Below are 24,503 nucleotides of genomic sequence, written 5' to 3'. Positions count from 1 at the left end.
TGTAAGCCAGATGCACAAAGTGGCCAATGTAGCTGGGGTTTGTTTGCAGTGGTTAGAGGGTCTTACCTGCCCCTTCTCTATTTTTTTTCTCTCTCTCTCTGCCTCTTTCTAAAATAAATTTTTCTTTTGTTTTTTTCAAAGTAGGGTCCCACTCTAGCTCAGGCTGACCTGGAAGTCACTATGTAGCCTCAGGGTGGCTTCGAACTTATGGTGATCCTCCTACCTCTGCCTCTCAAGTGCTGGTATTAAACGCATGTGCCACCACACCCAGCTTTAAAATATTTTTAAATAAATAAAATTTAAAAACTAAGAAATGTGTATAGTTTGTTTGTGGCCAAACCAAAACTAGAGCATTATTTAACCTTACTTTTCCTGCAAAATCATAAGTGTCAAGGAAAAATAAATATTAAGCCAGTCATAAAGGCTCACATGTATATAGCCAGCACTAGGGAGGCTGCAGTAGAAGGAAAACTGTGAATTCAAGGTCAGTCTGGACTACATAGTGACTTCTAGGCCAGTCGGGTTTACAGTGAAGCTTTGCCTTAAAACAAACAGACATCAAAACCAAACATCAGATATCATTAATATCAAAGACTCTAAGGAATTGTATTTCTTCATGTAATTGAATAGTGAAAATGGTTAATTGGAAAAATATGCATTGCTGACCTGTAAGTATCTTTCATGTAGACTCTTTCAATCTGACTGTGTGTTTTGAATGTGCAATGTTCTCCACAGGCTCATGTGTCTATACACTTGATCCCAGCTAGGGACACTGGTTAAGAAGTTAATCAATTCTGCAGGAATCTGAGCCTTGCTGAAGGAAGTGGGTCACTGTGGTGGGAGCATGCAGTAATACTTTGATAGCCCACCTGGCTCCAGCTCCTGCCTATCCTTTGCTTCTTGCCTGCCAAAGTGACCAACCAGTTCTCCTCTCCAGCATGCTATACTTTCCCTGCCATAATGGATATATTCCCTGCAAACATAAACTGAAAGACAATTTTTCCTTCCTTATGGTCAGGCATTGTTTTCACAGCAATAGAAAGTAACTGACATAGCAATAACATTTCTTGGAAAGGTCTACAAAATCCATCTAGAAGATTCCCATTTACCATCTGGACAAGTAGTTCTTTGTTGTTAAATGATATACAACAGTCCTGGATTGGCTCAGCAAGTTGCTGTCTTTTATCACAACTCTACAAGATGTGTTTCTTTTCTCAATTTTTATTAACATTTTCCATGATTATAAAAAATATCTCATGGTAATACCCTCCCTCCCTCCCCTACTTTCCCCTTTGAAATTCCATTCTCCATCATATCCCCTCCCCATCTCAATCAGTCTCTCATTTTGATGTCATGATCTTTTCCTCCTCTTATGATGGTCTTGTGTAGCTAGTGTCAGTCATGGTGAGGTCATGAATATGCCAGCCATTTTATGTCTGGAGGGAACACGTTGTAAGGAGTCCTACCCTTTCTTTGGCCCTTACATTCTTTCTGCCACCTCTTCCACATTAGACCCTGAGCCTTGGAAGGTGAGATGTTACTCAGTAATCCAGTCACTTCTTTCCAGCATTATGATACCTTCTGAGTCATCCCAAGGTCAATGCCATCTGAAAAAAGAAGATTCTCTACACAAAGTGAGAGTAGCATTAATATAAGGGTATAAATATTAAAAGAAGTGCTTACTGGGTAGTTTGATCAACATAGTATATACACTTATCCAGACATCAGCAGATGTTACACCCCTAGGGCTCATGACTACCCTTGTTTTAAGTTTTCAGTATCAGGGATGTATCCCCCCCCCAACCCACGGAGTGGGCCTCCAGTCCAATTTGAGGGCAGTTGGTTTCCACCATGACAGATGGCCACTATTGCACCCATTGCCTCATTTGGTCTGGCTGGCCAATTATAAGGCTTGCAGTGTCCACTGTTGAGTATCTTCACTGGTGGTATCTCTTTCTCCCATTGAACTACATGTAGAATGGCTTCTTCCAGCTTTCTGTCAGCTGGTCTACATGGAGGAGGTTATCAGCTCAGTTCCAGCAGGATTTTTCAGTGGCCTTGCAGTCCAAGTATGTGGAGTCTTCAGCAATAGGGTCTTACCATCTATTACTGGTGGGGAACCATGGGCCTTGGCAATGGCCTATAATGTTTGGGGGGCATCAGGGGCCTTCCTGGCCAACAACTCAGTGGAGGTATCCCAAGATATATTTTTTTAATGTTATCCATTCTCTACCAAAAATATCTTAGCTAAATTAATCTGTGGGAAATTGTTCTTATCACTTATTTATAAGATGGACTTTATTTATAGTTGAAGTTTTTTGAAAACTTGGTTGAAATAATTTAACTTTAAAATACATCCATGTTGGTGCTTCTCTATTAACAATAGCTAGAAAATGTAATCAATCTGGATGGTAATCAACTGATGACTGGTTCATGAAAATCAATCAAGTTTTACTCAGCTGTTTTATACTAAGTGAGGTAACCCAGGTCAAGACAGACAAAATTCACATCTCTTTCACATGCAGATTCTAATATATAATGTTTGGGTTTATGTAAATAGGGATGTAAGTTTGAGCACAAATGATGGTTCAAGATAGGAGACCACAAGAAAGGGAGAAAGTTGATGAAAGGGACAAAAGGAAGCATATATGAAAGTGGGAGGAGACTGTGCTATGGACAGGGCACAAGGGGAGAAGGGGATAGGGAGAATGAAAGAAGAAAGAATACAAAAATCAAAATTTTTTTGAAAATATAGTCATGAAATGTAGTTCTTCATATGCTAATATGAAATATCTCTATTAGATGGACTGCCAAGGGCACAGTAGAAATTTCCAAATCAGTAGGTTTGACAATAAGCTTTGAAGATCAAAGTGCATTATATGTATGTATGAAAATGTCATTATGGGCTGGAGAGATGTTTCAGCACTTAAGGCACTTTCCTACAAACCCTAATGACTGGGGCTTGATTCCCTAGTGCCCATGTAAAGCCAGATGTACAAGGTGGTACATGTGTTGGGAGTTTGTTTGCAGTGGCTAGAGACTCTGCCGAGCCCATCCTCTCAATCTGTTACTCTCTTTTCTCCACTTGCAAATAAATATTTTTAAATGCTATTATGAAGCCCATTATTTTGTAAAATTAACATATGCTACTTTAAAAAGCAGCTCTCTACTAAGCACAAATTTAATTTTCTTCCTTGCATTGTGGTTTGACTTTGTGTTTATGTAAAAAGAGAAAATAGAATGCCTTCCTCAATATTATTTATAGCCTGTTGAAACAGCTAGTCTATGTATGGATTTTTAGAAAATTCTCCAAAAAACACTTGTTCTATGGGCTGGAGAGATGGCTTAGCTGTTAAGCGCTTGCCTGTGAAGCCTAAGGACCCCAGTTCGAGGCTCGGTTCCCCAGGTCCCACGTTAGCCAGATGCACAAGGGGGCGCACGCTTCTGGAGTTCGTTTGCAGAGGCTGGAAGCCCTGGCGCGCCCATTCTCTCTCACCCCCTCTATCTGTCTTTCTCTCTGTGTGTCTGTCACTCTCAAATAAATAAATAAAAATTAAAAAAAACAAAACACTTGTTCTAATAAGTGTTAAACTTGCTGAGGCCTTTGAATGTCCATTCCAGGACAGTCAGTTAATGCATGGAATACATGCATGGATGTATACAGACAGGATACCTATACCTCCTTCCAAATGTATTTTATTTTCCTATTTCTACTCCATCTTAATTGCCAAGAATACTCAAACAAAATAAAATGATATCCTGGTCCAGGCTCCTCTGGATCTCCTTTGTTACTCATCTTGATATTGAAGCATTCTTCAAGTCAGTTTTCAATGCTCCATTCTCCATACTTGTCTACATGGAGACAGTCACTTCCTCGTGTCGCAGCTTTCATTCTAATAAAAAGCAAAACTCATTGCCTCCCTGCTGGCAATTTTTTTTAATTTGCAAATTACATATAGGTTCACTTAAATATTCTGTTTTTTTCACAATATGTTATTAAGTGTTTCAGAATTTAGCTTATTGAAATCCTGAAATTTATAGGAAAATGGATGGAGCTAGAAAGTATTATATTAAGTAAGGTAGCCTAGGTCAGATTCACACTTCTTATGGGGGTAGGGATGTACCCTAGTGTTTCTGAGCCCTCCTCATAACAAGGGTGAATGCCATTCTGACAGGTGAGGTAAGTACCATTAGCGGCCAGGATGTGAGGGGCTAGGTTCCTGAAGTTTTCTCCCTGCCCCACATAGTCAGGTGAACCCAGGGTCTCAATGGGAAGCCCAACCATGCAGGTCTCATTTTAGGAAGTACTGCTGGCCAAAGTAAGGTTCTGAATCCCACTCCTGTGAAGGTAATCTGCCTATCCCTTAAAAGTATCCAACAATATCTTCCCAAGAGTGGGCATGGCTGGTATTTGCAAGCCTAAGCATTTTTTTTATGCCAGAGAAAAAGAGAGATCATCAGGGCCTCCAGCCACTACAGTGGAACTGCAGGCACTTGTGCCCCCTTGTGAGCATGTGCTACATTGCCTGTGTCAGTGTTAATCTGGCTTACATGAGACCTGGATAGTTGAACATGAGTTCTTAGGCGCTAAACTATCTCTCCAGTCTGAGCCTAAGCATTTTTATCAAGGGAGTATCTGGGTGGAATCAGGGAGTGCTGGTGGCAACTTGGTGAGGCCCTTGACCTGGCTGTAGGTCCCATGGGTCCAGGGTGTTGACCCTGATCGCAAGCATGGACAGGTTGGCCAGTGTGAGGGTCAGCCTTAGGGTAGCTAGGGGATCAGTTCCTTGCCAGTGATACTTTATACACCAGCCCATTCTAAAATTGCTGAAACCCTATTGTTGGGGTTTCTCTATGGGGAACTCCCATCCCATCCCTGCCCAGTTTCCTGATATACCTTGTCCCTTTATTGGGACCCTGGTCCGTGCCCCTGGGGTTGCAAAGTCTTTGCAGAACCAGTACTTAAGATAGGACCACAATTATTTGGATCCCTGTGTGCTCCATAGACTCTTTCCTCACAGTCATCTCCAGTGTGTCCATACTGAGTGTTCCCGCCGAGTTCCACACTGCAGCAACTCCAGGCAGTGGATAGCAGGATCAGTAAACTATCTATCTCTCCCTCCCCAATTCACCATCTGAAAGACATGAGACAAGGCCCCTGGGGGGCAGCTAGTTATGTTTATCAGCCTCATATCATGGTATAGGGCTGCATCCCACATGAGCTTCTGGGTTGAAGGCACTAGTATTTAGGCCAGGTGTAGTTGAGCCTGGCTTCGGGTCCACATGGTCACCAGGATTGTCACCAGGAAGCACGGTGTGCTTTCCATGGTCATCTGGAAGTATTCCAGTATTGCTTGAAAATGTCACAATGAAGCCTAATACTATATATGTTAACTTAATTGTTTTAATGTTTGATTGTTCTTTTAAAATATTTTTATTTATTTGTTTGAGAGAGAGAGAGAGAGAGAACATGGACACATCAGGACCTCTTGCTGCTGCAAACAAACTCTAATCCTATGTGCCACTTTGTACATCTAACTTTATGTGGGTATTGAGCAATCAAACCTGGGCTGGCAGGCTTTGTAAGCAAGTGCTTTTAAGCACTGAGTCATCTTCCCAGTCCCCTAGTTATTTTAACAAAAAGAATGTAAATGTAAAAGAAATATTTACCTTGCAAAAAAGACACCATGATGGCAAAGGTCGTTTTCCCAGGTTGAGGTTATCCATGGCACTCCACATGGTGCTGATATTGTGATTCCACCCAAAAAGGAAAGATATTCAGCTGCATAATTTGTGGTAAGAGAAGGCTGTGTTAGCACTTTCCCCTCACAGAAAAAGAAAAATTCCAAATTAAATATCTTTCTTAAAGTATCAGTTTGCTGAAATCAATTTAGGTTTTTGAGTGTTCTTCAATGTGAAGCATCAACTGTTTTCAAAACGTCAAGACCAAGAGAGCAGGCCATCACAGGTCAAGTCCTCTGATCACTTCCTTTTAGTCACCTGCCCTCCCACCATACCCTAGGTGTGGAAATCCAGCTGCTTCTAATCCAAGACCTAAAATGCTTCTGTGAGCAAACAGAGGAGACCTTATTATGTCTAGGGTTACTTATCTTCTTTCAGGTCCCAGTGGGATGGTGAGAGCATGTTATATAAACAGCAAGCTGCTTTCCAATGAATGTGTCAGCCCACCTCCCCTCAAATAGGTCTTCACTCCTCCTGAAGCCTTACTGGATTTACTTAGTTATTTACCTTAGATTCTTGGCTGTCAATAATTTGTACTAGATACTTTCCTTATTTCTGTGACAGAAAACCTGGAAAAGGCAAGACAGAGGAGAAAACATTTATTTTGACTTGAAATTTTGGAGGGTGTCATCTATAGTGATAAGAAAGTCTTGGTGACTAAAGCAGCTCAGCCCATTATGACAAGAGTTTGTTGTGTGGCCTGTTCATGTCATGGTAGGCAAGATACAGAGATGTGAGGGCACCAAAAGAAGGTGTCACCTTCAAGTTACCTTTTTTTGCTGGTCCCAAAGATTCCACCACCTAGTAATTTCCAGGCACTACAGCCTGGATACTGTTTATGGAATAAATAAATAGGAGCTCCCTATGAGCTCCTAGTACACAGAAAGTGCTCAATATATATTAACTATTATTTATTTTTATGTGCTTATCATTAATGCTATTGATCATTCCTGTACAATCCATCTAAGATTTCTCTTCTGCCTCAAACAAGCATGCTTTCTTGTAGACTTCTTTTCACATCTACTTCTCCATAAAAAGCAAAAGGTCTGAAGCATACCTATTCTCACTTTCAGATCAGGGAATCTGAGGCTAGATTACTGCATAGATCTGTACTTGCTGGAAGCTCGGAACATTCTTCTTCTTTCACTTACAAAAGCATAGAAGTATTATTGATGCTTGTGTTCTACTTACATTTTCTTGAATATATGGATGCAGAAATCACTTGAAGGCAAAACAGATGACAACAGAAAGGGGTGTCATCTGAAGGCAGGCAGACAGGACCTGGTTGTGGGTAAATATTATCATTTTATTATATATAATAATTCAGGCTTGAAGAGGGTAAATCAACTGCCTACTTTAAAAATTCTACCTCTACACACATATTAGACATATTACATATATATCTTAAAATGTAATTATGTAAATATTACCTTGTTCAATCACTAGTATAATCAGCAAGGTAAGTGGTATTCAAGTTTACCAAATGAAGAAACTGAAGCTTAAAAAGTTAAATGCACTTATAAAACTAAATATCTAGTTTATGTATGTATAATATGTATATATATAATGTACTGTATATAACTATATCTCATATGTATACATATATATAAAACAATTTATAATTGACAATGGAAGCTCCTTAATAACAATTCTTGTCTAATTTTGAGATTAAACTACAAATTAATCTTATTCTGTTCATTGAACTGATATTTAGTATTCTCTTATCTCAATTTTGCACAAGTTTTATACAAAAAATTGTTTTTATGTGCATGTATGTGCACTATAATTGTACATTTCAAGCTTGAAAAAATTTAAACTCCATTTAGATTTATTTTTATGAATTACTTATTTTTAAGTTTAAGAGAGCTGCTATTGAATTATTTTTCCCTACTTTACCATTGGCTTTGCAAATTCTGTTTTCTAAACCAGTCCTCTTATCTATATGTGTGCACACAGGCATTAACTTAGTTCTATATATGTTGAGTGAGGAGTATTTTGAGTTTGGTATGTGCTAAAATAACTAGGAGACCAGAAAAAAAAAGTTGAAGTCCCCATATATCTCCTACTGAGAATAGAACTAGAATCAAATTTTGGGAAAGTAAATTTAGAGACAAATATAAGATCAAGGAATATTAAGAGAAGATCGCATGTGTGGAATGAAATGCAGGGTTTTATAATTATCCTTCATTTTATCCATCACAATCCAGAGTTTAAATAATGCTGATTAATGAAGATACAAATTGCACTATTTTTTTGGAAAAATATAAATGAATCCTTTGGTAAGCAACTTTCTCAGGGAAGTAATAAAGACAGGTATGATCTGACAGTCCAGTCCTTATTTAGAAAGAATGATGTCTTCAAAAGTAATGAAAGTTGAAGAATTTATAGAGACTCTTTTTTTTTCCAATCTGGGAGAAAGAGAGAGAGAGAGAGAGAGAAGAGATAGACAGAAGAATGGGTGTTCCAGGGCCTCCAGGTGCTGCAGATGAAATCTAGATGTATGTATCAATCTGTGCATCTGGCTTTATGAGGGTACCAGGGAATCAAACCTAGGTGGTTAGGTTTTACAGGCAAGCACCTTTAATGCTCAGCCATCTCTCCAGCCCTATTGCTACTCAGTTTTGTGTTTTATTTTCTCACCTACCTCCAGTCTGTTTCTGTGAGGTAACAGGAAAAAAGTAAATAGTTACAGTGTAGGTAAAAGGAATGTGATGAATCCTGCCAAGGAAGGAGGCCATCACCAATGAATATGAGGAGGAAAAACTAATTTAAATGATACAGAAATCACTAAAAGCAGTTGAAGTGGTACAAGTCACAGCCAGTCCAAGCCAAAGTGGCTGAAATGCTGGAGCAGGAATCCCTGCCGGTTACTCAACAGTCTGCATGGGAGGAGAACTCCTGTCTTATAACAGGAGGCAGGGCCATCTGGGCAGCCTAGGAGCCACTGTGCTGCTCAAGCTATCCAGCTATTTACTGATACCTTAATTTATTATGACTTAATTACTTAATAACTTACTGGCTGATATGACTAGGTCTATGCATCCTAATGATCTCAGTTCTAGGCCTATGCATTAAACCCTACTGAGGTCCCAGCATTGGCAACTGGCAGTCAAGTAGGGTCAATGGACATTATTGGAAACTTAGAAGGTTGTCTTTTCCATTTTATTCAATAATATTCAAGTAGTTATCAAGGCATTTGCCTTGAAGAATCCAAAAGAATGGTAAACACACCAAGTTATGATTTAACAATTGTACAATGCAGATTATGTTAAATATGATTATTAGTCACATGCATTCTTGGCTTTTGTCATCATTACATATTTAAAGAAAAGGCAAGAATTGCAAAAGTAAATTGTGAGTAGATACTGTATAAAATTAATGTCCTTTAAATAAAATTGTAATTCTACCTTATAAATCCTACATCTTTTTCATGTGAAATCTTTGTTTCTGAAGGGGATTTACACCCACAGAAGACCATAACTGTACTAATAAGCAAATCAAACAAGAAAGCATAAACCATAAGGAAAGTTTCTGATTGCTTATAAGAAAACTCTCTGGTAGTAAATTATGAGTCAGTGTGTAATGGTTGTCACCTTAATATCATGAGCTATAATGAAGGTGCCTACAAAAGCCTTATGTATTTTACTATATAAACTAACCTTTAAGAGTTTTATATGAAATGTATCTGTTCCCTCTTGATCTCCTACAGAGCAGATAGCTAATAAAAACTTTAATAGATAGTCTCAGGTGGTAGACCTTTACACTCTTTTCTGAAAGTATACCTTTGACATAGTTTGCTTGAGCCCTGCCTTCTCTGTGCTATGCTATATCCATCTAGTTTATTAGTTGTGACTTTTTAGATGTAGGTACTCCTCCACTAGTCAACATAAAATTACTTGTTAGCTGAAATATTGTAGGTTAATCACTTCTTCAGTGCTAAGCAATGCAGACTACTCTTACTGTTTAAATGGAGCACCCTGCATCCTGGGATTTCCTAGCCTTGAAAAGTGAGAGAGCATGTTGGGAAAAGATAAGGGACACAAAGAAATCTTCCCAGCTTCATGCGTGACCTCTTCTCACAACTCAATGGTTTTGAAGAGCTTTGATGCATAGAGTTAGAATTGAATTATTATTAGTATCCCATGTCATTAAGAAGGCTCAGATAAGGACTTTTGTAACTAAGACTTGGAAATTATCTCCAGTAGGGAAATCAAGATTGTCTCTTCTCAGGAGAAGGCATGCAGAATTAGATTTTAAACTGTAGATATTTCAGTCTGAGAGAGGTGTTATTCACAATTTGATTCGCTCAAAATTCATCCTTTGAAAGCTTATGTTAAGTAAAGATTAAGATTTGTAAGGATACAGTAGAATTTTGAATGTCTTGGAGTTATACTTGGGAAATTAAGATGGGAATTGATTATGTAGGTCTCTATGAAATATTACACTTTAAGAGACTTTTTAATGTATGACTGGGAGAAAGTGTGTGTGTGTGTGTATGTGTGCATGTGCGTGTGTGTGTGTGTGTAGGTGCATGTGTGTAGGTCAAAGGATGATCTTGGGTGTCATATCTCAGAGTGCTGCCACCTTGTTTTGGACAAGGATTTCTCATTGGCATTGAGCTCACCCATTAGACTAGACTAGGTGGCCAGAAAGCCCTAAGAATCCTTCTGTCACTACCCACCCCACCCTCAGTGCTGGGATAATAGGTACATGCCATAACCCCTAGAAATCAAACTCAGGTCTTTATGTTTACATGGAAAGCACTGATTCAGCTATCTCCCCAGCCAGAAAGATATTATTTGGAAAAAGAAATATTACAATAGTTCTCTTAGAGTGTAGGTGAATCCCCATGAACTTGGGGAGACCTTTGTGACTGTTTTGCCTAGTGGATAAACTTGAAGCATCCTCTGAAGCCATATCATAGCAATGCTTCCTGGCTGTGCTGAAATGCTCACTCCTCCAGGAACTTAGCTTCAACTCTGGCATGTAAAAACCCATGTGGACAGGGACTACTGCCTTCTGTCATCAGTCTCAGCTAAGCTCCCTTCTGGCAACTACGCAAGTGTCTCATGCAGAAGGGGCTCTTGCTGCCTCAGGCTGTCATGTCCAGAAAAGACAGCCCTGCCATACTACAGACCTGTGAACATAGTGAAGAACTGCTAGTCTTTAAAAACTCCACATTACAATAGAGTTTAATAACAATCAAAATATTTTAGTGTTATTATTAACATATTAAATTATAATACATAATTATACACAATGGTCTTTTATATATAATTTATAAATCATACTATAATTATTTCTTGCTTAGTATGTTATATTCTTTAGTAACATATTTAACACACAACACAGTTGATACTACTAATAAATTAAGTGCTATTTTATTAAGAACTAAAATCTTTGTTGTTTATTGGCTGTGTATTATGTTGAGAGAATTTGTATCCTTACTTGGTCTTGGTTAATTAGCTTTAAAATTTGGGATTACAGATGAACCTAATAATGGTCCCAAACTGCCTGTTTTTGCTGAATAGAAAACTAATTTAAAAAAAAGGAAAGAAAAAAATTGGGGATCATACTGGTACTTATCTCTTAGTGTTGGAAGAAATAAATGAATTTAGCATGCATAAGAATACCAGAGACATTGTAAATTCTCAGTAACTGTACTATTAAATGATGATGGTGGTGGTGCTGCTGCTGATGATCTTAATAATAATGTGGGTTATAAAGGCAGAGATCACCTGTATGCATATGATGTGCTTACTGGATTATATTTTTCAATACTATGTTTATAACACTGTTTATGTGTATGGTTTGAAACTCACAGAATTCAAGAACTGAAGTCATTTACTTTTGTATTTCAAGCACAGATGTGTTTGTTCAATTATTGAGCAACAAGCATTAAAATTAAAAGATAAATTCTATTTTGAACTTGTGGGGCTTTGTATATGAGTGGAATATCCTAGTGATTTATAAAGAATTCCCTGAAAATGTGGGTTCTTTGCTTATGAGAAGCAAGGTGATTAGAGTGATGACTGAAGGCACAATTTGAGTGAAAACTAAATAAAATCTTCTAAGCAAATGACTGGTAAGAATACACAGCAGAAGACAATCATTCTTAAGCTAAATGCAATGTGGTTAGAGACAGAAAATATTAGTTCTGCTTGGGGAGATAAAGCAAGAGTTCACAGAAAATGTGACACCAGATAAGTGTCTCCCTTAAATCCTGGAGATTTTAGAAATTTCTGTTAATTAAATTCAAATTTATTTTCCAAAGAAAAGGAGTAGAACAGATCTCCTAAGTCAAAATATAGAAAAGTGAAACAATTAAAGTTTTCTATTTTAAAGAAGTTAATAGTTGATATGTAAGAGCAGTTCTGTACAACCCAGTGAAACTCAACTACATACAAAAAATATTCCAAGAATTTCTGGAAGTTGGATAAATTATGAATATCAGAACCTCTCAATAAAATGTAAATGATATGTTTATACAACAAATATGAACATAAAGAAATCTTTTGTATTTTTCTATGAACTACATAAATAATTCTATTTTAATCATGCTTTAACATTTGGTGTTTTTCTAAAATTAATGTTTATAATATACTATTTTCTAAGACTTAGAATAAAAATGACTACACCTCTTTTATCTCTGTTCTCTTCCCTAACTCAGAGAAGTCTATTTTTCACACTTCCTATTATTCTTCAAGAATAATAACCATCAACTCTTGTATATACCTTTGATGTTTTCATTCTTGTAAAATCAACCTTAGAACTTAACTAACTGTTCACTGTGCAGTTATTGATTAATTGAGCTATGAATCAAATATCAATTAAGCTCTGTTCTAGTCCCAGCTCTAAGTCTATCCCATTATGTGGTAACATAGAATAAGCCAATCACTTTCTTGTTTGTTTCTTATTATCAGCATGTTAAACTATTTCCTTTTTATAAATAAAGTTTTTCTGTGTATTATGAAGTGGATATTGATCTAGAAATGGTGAAATACAAATCAACATTGTGTGAATTATAAGTAGAGGAAAAATGCTAGAAGCAAGAAATTATTTCAAAAGAATTTTTCCCAATTAAATATGTTGACTTCACAGTGAAAATATTAGTTCTCCTTAAACAATGTAAAATGCCTCCAGCCCAACACACACTCATGGACACTTATAGTGATGAGGAATTTGCCACTTGGCCTTCAACCACACATCCTCATATTCCATCTAGTGAAAATATCCAGAGGAAGTGTGAATAAGTTTGATTCATCTTATTATTAATTGGGGAATATTTGTTTACCCCTCTTATGGTATTCCATAGAGCAAGAACATGTCTTTACTCTTGAATAACTGTAGTTGTTATTATAGTCTTGAGATTATTTTAATAAATCCAATCAATGTTGTTACCCTAGAAAATGATGTTTTCATTTTCACAAAGAGGAAATACTTGAGTTTCCATCCCACAATATCCATTTCTTAACTCTGGTAAAATCTGTGTATAAAATACTAAATTGCAAATGTTTCCTCAAAGTGCAAATGAAGTTGATTTCTATATGAACAGTCTAGCCAAGGCAGCACAGTTTTCTGGAAGCATAGGAGTCCTTCCCTGGCAACACATAAATGTTTATGTGATAAGTGGCAGATAGGACAGACTTGAGACAGAAATGCTGCTCTGATGTTTACTTGGATTATTACATATTATTATAATATATATTATTTTATGCAATATAATATTATTATATATTATTATAAATATATTACAAAAGTATATTTATAAGAAAAAGGAGCAGCATGTTCCACATATTTTGGACTAACTTCAGGGCATGAAATATTTATGTATGTGTCTTTCTCAAGCATTAATTTTTCTTAGGAATTTTATGTGTTAGATTATATTTACTTCATCAATAACTGAACAGTTTTAGGAAGTAAAAGCTAAGGACTAGAGAGATAGCTCAATTGGTTAAGTGCTTACTGCACAAGCATGTGGAGCTAAATTTGTATTCCCACGACCCATGTAAAAGCTGAGAGAAACAACCAATACCTATAATCCCAGTACTGGGGAAATCGATGAGACTGAGGAAGACAGTTGATGTTAGCCACTAGCCTCCACGCATATGGAAACACATATGTGTGCACATGTGTGTATGTGTGCACATACACATGCACACACACATACACAAGTAGGAGATGTTTGTTCTTATGTAACCATGCTTAGATTCCATACATGAAACTAGAACTCTCATTGAGTTTGACTTTCATCAAAACTTAACCCGTTTCTAGGTTGTTAGTTTGAGTAAAAGGCAGCCAGCAAATACTGGTCTAAAAGAGAGCATGTTCAGGATTCCAACATATGAGAGAGACCAGGGTGAATCAGCTAGAGAGTTCTATGAAGATTTTTGGTCTTTCAAAGGAGAAACATGCAAACTCTTTTATTTTTCTTCTGTGTCTTCAGCCAAGAAAATATTACTGTGAACTTGTGATAAGCAGAGAGACTCTAATGGCATTACTATGTCAGGGTGAATGTAGATTTTTGTGACATCATTGAATCCGACAGAATGTGTGAGAGCCCATCCATACTACTGGGGTGTTCTGTGATGTGGAAGAATCAATTTGAGCTCTTCTGTTGCTTTCTTACCTGAAGTGGAATTCCCCCAAATAATTACAGATAGACAATGAAAAATTAGGGATGTGATAGAACCATCCATAAGAAGAAAACTAACAAATTGAGTAATAAAGGAAGTGACGGTCTGGGAAGATGACTCTGCGATTAAAGGTTATTGTCCCAAACCAAGCCATCCACATAAGCTGGTGCCCTATACACACACACACACACACACACACACACACACACACACACACACACACGAGAAAGAGAGAGAGAGAGAGACAGAGACAGAGACAGAGACAGAGAGAGAGAAGTTAGATGCTGGAGAGATGGTCCAGTGATTGAGATGTTTGCCTGCAAAGCCTAATGACCTAGAACCTGGGTTCATTCCCAAGTACTCACAAAAAGCCGGATGCACAAAGTGGCTTATGCATCTGGAGTCTGTTTGCAATGATTAGAGACCCTAGCTTGCCCATTCTCTCTCTCTCTCCTTTTCTCTGTTTGCAAACAAATTATTTAATTGAATATTTTTTAAAAATTAGAAAAACTAAGAGAAACATTTCTCTGAGAAATGAAATGAAATGCCCACTGTCAAGGAATATACAATGCAAAGTATACAATGCAAAGAACTGACAAGCATTTGCCAGTGAGAAGCTTGGCGTGTTATGCACTGTGCTATGATGCACGGAAAGAGATGCTCAGCAAGCTGACTTATAATTTGCTGTAGCAGCTTTGTTTCCATGTAGCTGAAAGCGAATCTTCATTTTCCTTTGGCAAGATTATTTAGAAGGATTGAAAAATGAAAGTGTCAAGTCTGATTGCTATGGGTATTTTTCTCCTTAAAAATGCATTTTCAAAAAGATTGGATATGTCTATCCTATTTCTGTCATTATTTATGAAAATCTTTCAACTATGGGATATTTAATAAATAAATCAGGCTCAATTAGTATGAAAGCAATATCAAATTGTATTAGAAGAAAAGTTTTGAGATATTTTTGCTTGGCATATAACAAATTTAATCTTTATTTCAATTAAGTTTAGTTCCATGAAGTACAGACTGATATTTTCAACTGTGCTTCTGGGTTGAAATGAAATGTTTTGTGAGAAATTAAGAATAAAAGCACACACACACACACAAAATAAAACCCTAACCATTTCCAAGTGAATAGATCAAGAAAGTAAAATCAGCTTTTCACGAAATAATTGAAATTATAATGAATGAACATTTTGAATTTTATTGCAAGTACATGTTACATTCACTTATCTGGAGAGAGGAACATTGCCAGAATATTAAGTGAATAGAATGATTAAAAGGCATTGAGGGATACAGCTGAAAGAGAGGAATCTCAGTCCTATTCCAGGTGAGGGATGGAAGGATGGAACATAATAACGCCTTGACCACTTGAGGCTTCTCTCAAGCCAGCATAAGAAGTATTGGGAGGGTAGGAATATGAAAAGAGGGGTGAAGGGCAAAACAAGAGTCCAGAGAAAGGGTGGTCCAGAAGAAGCCTGGTTTAAGGGAAGCTCCAGTTCACTCTGAGACACCTGTTCTTTAATAGAAGCCTGATGTTTCATTTGCTAGTAAAATTTGAGGCTTGCAGTTGGAAGTATGTCCAGAGAGATGTGGGAACCACCTGAGGTCTGGTGACAAGTCCTACCTTTAAATTGTGCCAGATCTTTAGAAGTTAGTCCAACATCAAATGATATACTTTTACATGGTTTTATTATTACCATAAATGTGGATGATAAAAAAGACACACTATTATTTTTTTCTTCATAACTAGATTCTTTTCTCCCCATAGGTATGTATTGTAGGCTTAATTGTACTTGTATTTTGCCTTTGTTTTCCAAAAATAACATCTCATTTTGTATTAATGATGATATTTTTCCTAATTTCTACTGTCTAAAGTTACTTACAGTTGCTTTCCTATGAGTTTTATACATATATATGAAAATTTTTAAATAAATTGTCTTATTTCAAATTATTCTCTTATTATTTAAGAAAGGAATTAATGCAATACTGACAGCAGTGAGCAGATGCTTTCAAGGCACTGGATATTCACTCAGAACAAGATTTTTTTTTTTCTTAAAGGATAGATTTTTTAAAAAATTATTTATTTATTTATTTGAGAGTGACAGACACAGAGAGAAAGACAGATAGAGGGAGAGAGAGAGAAAGCGCCAGGGCTTCCAGCCTCTGCAAACGAACTCCAGACGCATGCACCCCCTTGTGCATCTGGCTAACGTGGGACCTGGGGAACCGAGCCTCGAACCAGGGTCCTTAGGCTTCACAGACAAGCGCTTAACCGCTAAGCCATCTCTCCAGCCCAGAACAAGCTTTTTAATATCAGAGTTCTTAAAATTTCTCTAGAGTGATCATGTTATTTCCTTTCTGTTTTATAAATGAAATTGAGAAAATTTATGCCTTAAAGCCCAGTTCAGTTATGAGATAACATTTTTTTAGATTAGACTTTACTATGTGAAGCTTTAGGTTCTTAGGAAGAGTGGCAAGTACAGAGCGTTCCCATATAGGACCTGCCCCCCTTGTACCCCCTATTCTTTCCCACCATCTACATTCTGCACCGCATTCTGCATTTGTTGTGACTGGTGAAGCAACATTGACATATCATTGCTACTCAGCATTTGTAGTGTACATTAAATTCATTTTTCTTTTATGTATGCATGTGTGTGTGTGGTATACTACATGTGTGCATACAGGCATGTTTTTATTATGTGGGTACATGTGTATGTGGGTATATATGCACATGTGTGTGGAAGCCAGAGGTCAACATCAAGCGTCTTCCTCAAACACTCTCCACTTTATTCTTTCAGATGGCAACTCTTTCATTTGGCTAGACAAGCTAGCCAGTGAACCCTAGATATTTTCTGTTTCTAGTCCCCCAGCACTGGGGTGATAGATGCACATCCCTGGCATTTTACATGAGTGATGGAGATCAGAATTCAGGACCTCTTGTTTGCATAAGAAGCACTTCATCCACTGAGCCATCTCCACACCCCATACAGTTCATTCCTAGTGTTATATAACCTATGGATTTTGATAAATGCATAATGACATGTACCTTATACTCTAATCTTATAGAGAAAAGTTATCCTCTCCTAAGAATCATCTATCTATCTATCTGTTTCTTCCCCTTTCTTTTCCCCTGCCTTAACTCTTGGCAGTCACTTATCTTCTTACTGTCTTCAGTCCCCTAGTTTTGCCTCTTTCAGAAACATACAGCTGGAGTCTTACAGCATGTAGCCTTTACAAATTGAATTCTTTTACTTAGCAATACACATTTTGAGTATCCTTCATTCTTTTCCATGGCTCACTGACTCATTTAATTTTAGAACTGAATGATTTCATTGTCTGGAAGGTACCATGTTTTATTTATCCATTCTCCTACTAAAGAACATCTTGTTGCTTCCCAGGTTTGGGTGGATATGAATAAAGCTGCTATAAACATCTGCGTGCTGGTTTCATGTGGACATAAGTTTCAACTGATTTGAGTAAATGCCAAGGAGCACAATTGCTGGATCATATGGTTATACTATGTTTAATTTTATAAGAAACTGTGAAGCTATCTCCCAAAGTGGCTGAACAATTTGGATTTCCACCCGAAATTCTCTGTTGCTCAAGTTTCTCATGAGCATTTAATGGCATTAGAATTTTAGATTTGAGCCATTCTATTCTATTGTCTTACTGTTGTCTACTGTTAGTGTTGTGCAATAGCATGTGAAGGTGCTTTTCACTTTTCACCATCCTGCCCTGCTCTTTTTCTAACAGCTGTTTGAAAGGATAGAGTTCTGTAGCCTCTTAGAGTTCTGGTTCTGATTCTTTAGCACTAAAATGAAGAAAACTGTTGTGTCCACCTCACAGGACTTAAGGGAGGAATACAAAAGGCTTGTATATATTGTGAGAAAATAAGCCCTGGTAACTTAACTGTCAGCTGTATTTTTTTTCTTTGTAAATTTTTTTTTTACTAGTTATGTATATAGTGTGTATACAGCCATGATGGTACCATTGTTAGCCTTCTCCCTGTCATCCCCCTCTGCGGCTGTGGGTATTGCATTGTGGGGGTGGCTTTCAGTTATGGGGGAGAGGTAATGTCTCTGTGCATAACGACCCAAATTATGGCTGTAACAATCTTTCTGCCCCCTCTTCTGTGAATTTCCCTGAGCTATGTTGGGTTCCTTTTAGGTCTATTAAGTCTTGGGAGTATCTGTCTCTGGATATCTGATTTGGTAGTAGTTCATTATTCTCTGTGTCTGTCTCCTTCACCCTTGTGCTGATACCACATTCAACAAGAAAGCATCTGTTGCTCTTTACCCCACTAACTCTATGGCTCTAGTTGGTGCCTAGATGGGGTGTGATGAGCTGATTCTCTCCTCAGGCTCTGCATCCATCTGAAAAAGAGAAGCAAATTCCCCAACAGAGAGTGAGGTCAGTACAAAATACATGGATACCCATTATTATTTTAAGGAGAATTTAATAAGTGTAGGCCCACTTGTAGCCCACTATTGGTGGAAGATTAATATTGGAGAGCAGACTCGCTTATTGATACAGTTCTGACTTGTTTCCCCATTCCAGGTATGGGTTACATTTCACTGAGTGGATCCTTTAGCCAATTCAAGAGTAGTTTAGATCCACCATGGCTGTGTGCTATTACACTTGTGTGAGGATCACATCAAGTTGATTACTGTTGAGTAGCCTAGACCATGAATTGCTTAGACAGATGTTGGTCATTTTCCCCCAGCCGCTCATGTAACACTTTCTGGCACTAGACAAGGTAACTGTCTGGGGATTGACTCTCTTCCAGTTTCCATCCAGGTCGCTCCTTGTTTCATCCCAACAACATATGGTGTCTTTGGCAGCAGGGCCTTACCATTAACCTTTGGTGGATCATCAAGTACTCTGACAGAATCTGTCTCCTTTGGGAAAACTTGTAGGTCTCTCTGATCAAAAGCTTATTGTGGATGTTTCCCACATGCTGGTACCGGGAGTTACAGGCCAGTGCCAAAGGAGAAGAAGGAAGAAAAATATAGGTCATATAAAAGAGGAAGGGAGAGAAGAGAAAGAGAGAAACAGGAGAAGATTGAGGATAGTCTTTATCATATCCTCTCCAGGCCCCTGTGAATCAGGTATTCTCTCTAAGCACCTGATGAAGATTCAACATTTTAGTACATCTTTCAGGATGTAAGATTTTATGGTACCATTTCTGTTTAGGTCCAGTTTTTTGTCTCTGCCCCCACCCTTACCCACCCTCCCCTCCCACCCCACCATCCCTATTGTCCAGTCCTCAAGATGATTATTAGGTATGTCAGCATCACTGGCAGATTCAGGTTAGAAGCCACAGATGGGTGAGACCATGTGACAATTATCTTTCTGTGATTGGGTTAGTTTGCTGAGATGATCTTTTCCAAGTTTGACCATTTTTCTTCAAATTTCATTGTGTCTTTTTTCCTTACTGCTGCATATAATTCCATCATGTAGATATACCACACCTTAGTTACCATTCATCTAATGATGGGCATCTGGGTTGATTTCAGCTCTTAGCTATTATGAATACAGCAGCTATAAACATAGTTGAGCAAACACCTCTGAGCTGAGGTTTGGAGCTTTTAGGACAAACGCCCAACAAGGGACTAACTGGGTCTGTTGGTACCTCTATAATCATCCTTTATAGGAGTCTCCATATTTCTTTTCATAGTGGTTGTACCAGCTTGCATTCCTACTAATAGTGAACCAGGGTTCCTGTTTCTCCACAATATTACCAGTATTTGTGGTCATTAGGTGTTTTTAATGTTTGCTATCCTTACTGAGGTAAGGTAGAATCTCATAGGTGATTTAATTTGCATTTCCCTGATGATTAGGGATGTTGAACATTTTCTCAAGTGTGTGTTTGCCATTTGTATTTCTTCCTTTGAGAACTCCCTGTGCAGTTCTCTGCCCCATTTAGTGAGCGGGTTGTCTGACTTTTTATTGTTCAATTTTGTTTAATTATTTTTAGATTCTAGAAATTAGGCCTCTGTCTGGTGTGAGTCCAGCAGAGATTTTCTCCCATTCTGTGGGAAATCTATTGTCTCTGCTTATTGTTTGTTTGTCTGTGAAAAAGCTTTTCAACTTCCTGAGATGCCAGTGGTTGAATGTTTAATTTCCTGGGATACTTGGGTTTTGTTCGGAAAGTGTTTTCCCACTCATATATCATGGAAAGTTCCTCCTATTTTTTCTTCAGTACTAGCAGAATTTCTGGTCTTATATTGAGGTCTGTGATACATTTGGACTTAATTTTTGTGCATGATGAAATGTGTGGATTGAGTTTCATTTTTCCATGTGGTTATTCATTTGTTGAAGATGCTGTCTTTTTTTTTTTTTCCAGTTTACATTGTTAGGGCCTTTGTCAAATATCAAGTAGCTATAGTTACTTGACCCAAAGTCTGGGTCCTCAATTCTGTTCTATTGATCTATGTTCCTATTTTTTTTGTTGTTGTTGTTTTTTTATATTGGTACCATGCTGTTTTATTACTATAGCTTTGTAGTATAGCTTTAGATCAGGTGTGGTGATGCCTCCAGAGGTGTTTCTTTTGCTGAGGATATGCTTGGATATCTGAGGCCTTCTGCCATTCCATATGAATTTTGAGATCATTTTTTTTTCTATCTCTGTGAAGAAAGATGTTGGGATTTTTATTGGCATTGCATTAAATCTATATATTGCTTTTGGTAAGATTGCCATTTCATGATGTTAATTCTACCTATCCAGGAGCATGGGAGGTCTTTCCATTTTCTCATGTCCTCAGTTTATTTCTTGAATGTTTTATGTTTTTATTGTAAAGGTCTTTCACCTCCTTGGTTAATGCTATTATGAGGTATTTAATTTCTTTGATGCTATTGAAAATGGGACGCCACTTATTTCTTTCCCTATATCTTTGTATTTTGCATATAGAAAGGCTATTGATTTTTGTGCATTGATTTTGTATCCTGCTACTTTACTAAAGGAGTTAATCACTTTTAAGAGTTTTGGAATGGAGGTTCTGGGGTCTCTTATGTATAGAATCATTCCATCTACATATAGGGCTAACTTAACTTCTTCCTTTCCAATTTGAAACCCTTCCATTTCTTTCTCCTCTCATACTGATTGAGCTAGGATTTCCAGTACTATGTTAAGGAGCAGAGATGAGAGTGGACACCCCTTCATTTTCCTGATCTCAATGGTAATTCCTTCATTCTCTCCCCATTATTGTTATTTGGCCTTTAGGATCTTTACATATGGGCTTTCTTATGGTTGGATATAGACTGTCTATACCTATTCTCTCCAATGTTTTGATCATGAAGTGATGTTGTATTTTCTCAAACACCTTTTCTGCAGCTATCGAAATGATCATGTGGTTTTGTGTTTAAGCTCATTTATATAGTGTATTACATTGAAAGATTTCCATATGCTGAACCACCCCTGTGTTCCTAGGATGAAGCCTACTTGATCCATACCTGCCATATGGTGGTGGTTTGTATGGTTTGGTGTTTTCATGACCTTTGTAGTTTTTGTGACTTTTTGAAGTTTTGTTATTGTGATCTCCTTCTCGTAGGTACTTGAGGTTGGTTGGTTATTTATTTATTTATTTATTTATTCGGTTTGCAAGGATTTTTCTCAGGATCATTGCATCTCAGTTCATCAGAGAAATAGTCTTGTAATTTTCTTTTCTTGATGCATCTCTGACTGGTTTTGGTATTAGGAGGATACTAGTTCAAAAAAAGGAGTTGGGAGCTTTTCCTGTTCTCTGATTGTGTGGCATAATTTGAGAAAATCTGGTTTCAATTCATCCATGAAGTTTAAGTACAATTTAGCTGAAAAGCCATCTGGTCCTAGACTCTTCTTTATAGGGAGCTTTTTGATTACACTTTCAATCTCCGTGTTTGTGCCAGGTTTGCTTAGGAGATTAGTCTGCTCTGAGTTTAGCTTTGGTATGTGGTAGGTGGCCAGAGATTCTCCTATTTCATCCATATTATCCAATTTTGTGGAGTTGAGGTTTTTGAAGTAAGTCCTGATGATTCTCCTAATTTCACTTATATCTGTTATGATCTCTCATTTATAATTTTGTTAATTTGAAGCATTTCTGTTTTTTGTTTGATCAAATTTTCCAGGGGTTTATTAATCATGTTTACTTTTTCAAAGAACCAGGTCTTTGTTCCATCAATTTCTTAATTGTTTTCTTAGTTTCCAATTCATTAATTTCTGCTCTGATCTTAATTATTTCTTTCCATTTGGAACTTTTTGGGTTGAATACTTCTTGTTTTTCCAGTGCCGTTAGGTGGATGGTTTAGTTATTTATTTTGGATCTCTCTATCTTTGTTATGAAGGCATTTAGCACAATGCGTTTTTCCCTGAGGGCCACCTTCATTGTGTCCCATACAATTTGGTTCCTTTAGTTCTCATTGCCATTCAGTTCAATAATTTTTTTTTTATTGCATCCACTACCCATTTATTGTTTAAGAGTGTGTTGTTCAGTTTCCAGGAGTTGGTTGGGTTCCTGGCAAATCTTTTGTTGTTGATTTCTAACAATATAACATTGTGACCTGATATAGAGCAAGAAATTATGTCAATCCTCCTATGTGTATGATCTATTTTAGAGAAGGTTCCATGAGCTGCTGAGAAGAATGCATTATCTGTGGGTTTTGGGTAGAATGTTCTGTAGATGTCTGTTAGGTCTAAGTGATCTATGGTATTGTTGAACTCTCTTACTTCCCTGTTAATTTTACATTAATTGTTTTCATTTGGTTGATAATTGAACTAATGATAAGACTTTAGCATCACTATAACATGCCTTATCTTTTAGTGTAGTGTGTGCAACATATAAGGTGTATAGCCCCAAATAATATCAGTGACAACCAGGCCAAGGCTGGTTGTCAGGCTTTGCAAAAAACTCAGTGAGTGAAGAAATGTTAACTCCTGAAATGGGAATCCTTCTTACTCCCATAGATGAGCATTTTGGAAAGACACATTGTAGGAAGCACTACTTTGTCTTCATCTTGTACATTCTACTTTAAAATGAAATATGGCAAACAAGGGATGAATCATCAGTGCATTTGATGAGAGAAAGACTGTTTTCACCCATTTTAATTTAATTAGTGTTTAAATGAATGAGGAAAGAATGGTCACATTCTGGAGGCTATCAGTAGTAAGCAAAAGTAATTACCTCATTAAACATTGCATGGGAATAGTAAATACAATGGAAGGTATTTGTCTGTTCATAAAAGTGAATCAGGTTGATGTGTGTTTGTACTGATTTTTTTTTTTTTGTTTGTTTGTTTCCGAGGTAGGGTCTCACTCTGGTCCAGGCTGACCTGGAATTAACTCTGTAGTCTCAGGGTGGCCTTGAACTCACGGCGATCCTCCTACCTCTGCCTCCCAAGTGCTGGGATTAAAGGTGTGTGCCACCACGCCCGGCTGCACTGATTTTTGATATTCACTTCACCCAAGGCTGTCCCATCTTCCCCATGGATGGGGTGCATAACATAAGGAAGCAGCTAGCTTAATGAGTTTCAGCAATATTACATTGTAAAGGCTCCCAGCTGCAGCCCGTAAAGGTGTATCCCACATCTTTAGTATCTTGGTGGGTAGTGAAAAATGCAAATATAGCCAAATGCAGACAATAAACTTACCTGGAAAAGTCCTTTTTACGCTTTCTAATTATTTGAAATTTAATTTTCTATGACTTTCATGAGACAGGATCTCACAATGCAGCCCAGGCTTGTCTGGAACTCACTATGTCATCTCGACTGACATTAAAATTGTAGCAATCCTCCAGCCTCAGCCGCTGAGTGATAGGCTTAAAGGCACAAGCTACCACATTATTCTAAATCAAAAGTTGTAGAGAATAAAATCATTTGTTGCTTAAAACAATTTAATACCTTATAAGAAGTTAAACTATTAGCCATAAGACAATAATTTGATTTAATGTAGAGTCATTCTAGGAAAATGTATGTTTATGGTGCTCTTGAGGGGGAAGCTGGTATGCAGTAGTCCCAGATGTATCACTTTGTTTGAAGGCAGAGGTTAGTGGTTAGTGTGCTCATGGACTTGCCTTCTGTCCTACCCCATTAGTTGATGAATCTTAGCTCAACCCTTTGGTACAAAGATTTTTATGACTACAGAATAATAACCAA

At 37.4% G+C, this 24,503-nt stretch overlaps 1 protein-coding gene and 1 non-coding gene across 11 annotated transcripts in view; both read left to right on the top strand.

The window, feature by feature from the left end:
• The window catches only part of Chrm3 (cholinergic receptor muscarinic 3), a 576,562-nt gene that overhangs the window by 106,675 nt on the left and 445,384 nt on the right, over positions 1–24,503 (top strand). The gene's annotated exons all lie outside the window — the stretch shown is intronic.
• LOC123462007 lies at positions 5,663–5,828 on the top strand. The gene has a single exon (XR_006638042.1). It is a non-coding gene; the product is annotated as a U1 spliceosomal RNA (small nuclear RNA).

This window comes from Jaculus jaculus, chromosome 6 (genome assembly GCF_020740685.1).
Source record: "Jaculus jaculus isolate mJacJac1 chromosome 6, mJacJac1.mat.Y.cur, whole genome shotgun sequence".
Lineage (NCBI taxonomy): Eukaryota > Metazoa > Chordata > Mammalia > Rodentia > Dipodidae > Jaculus > Jaculus jaculus.
The sequence above is the reverse complement of the archived record's forward strand: the minus strand, read 5'-3'. Positions and strand labels throughout refer to the sequence as shown.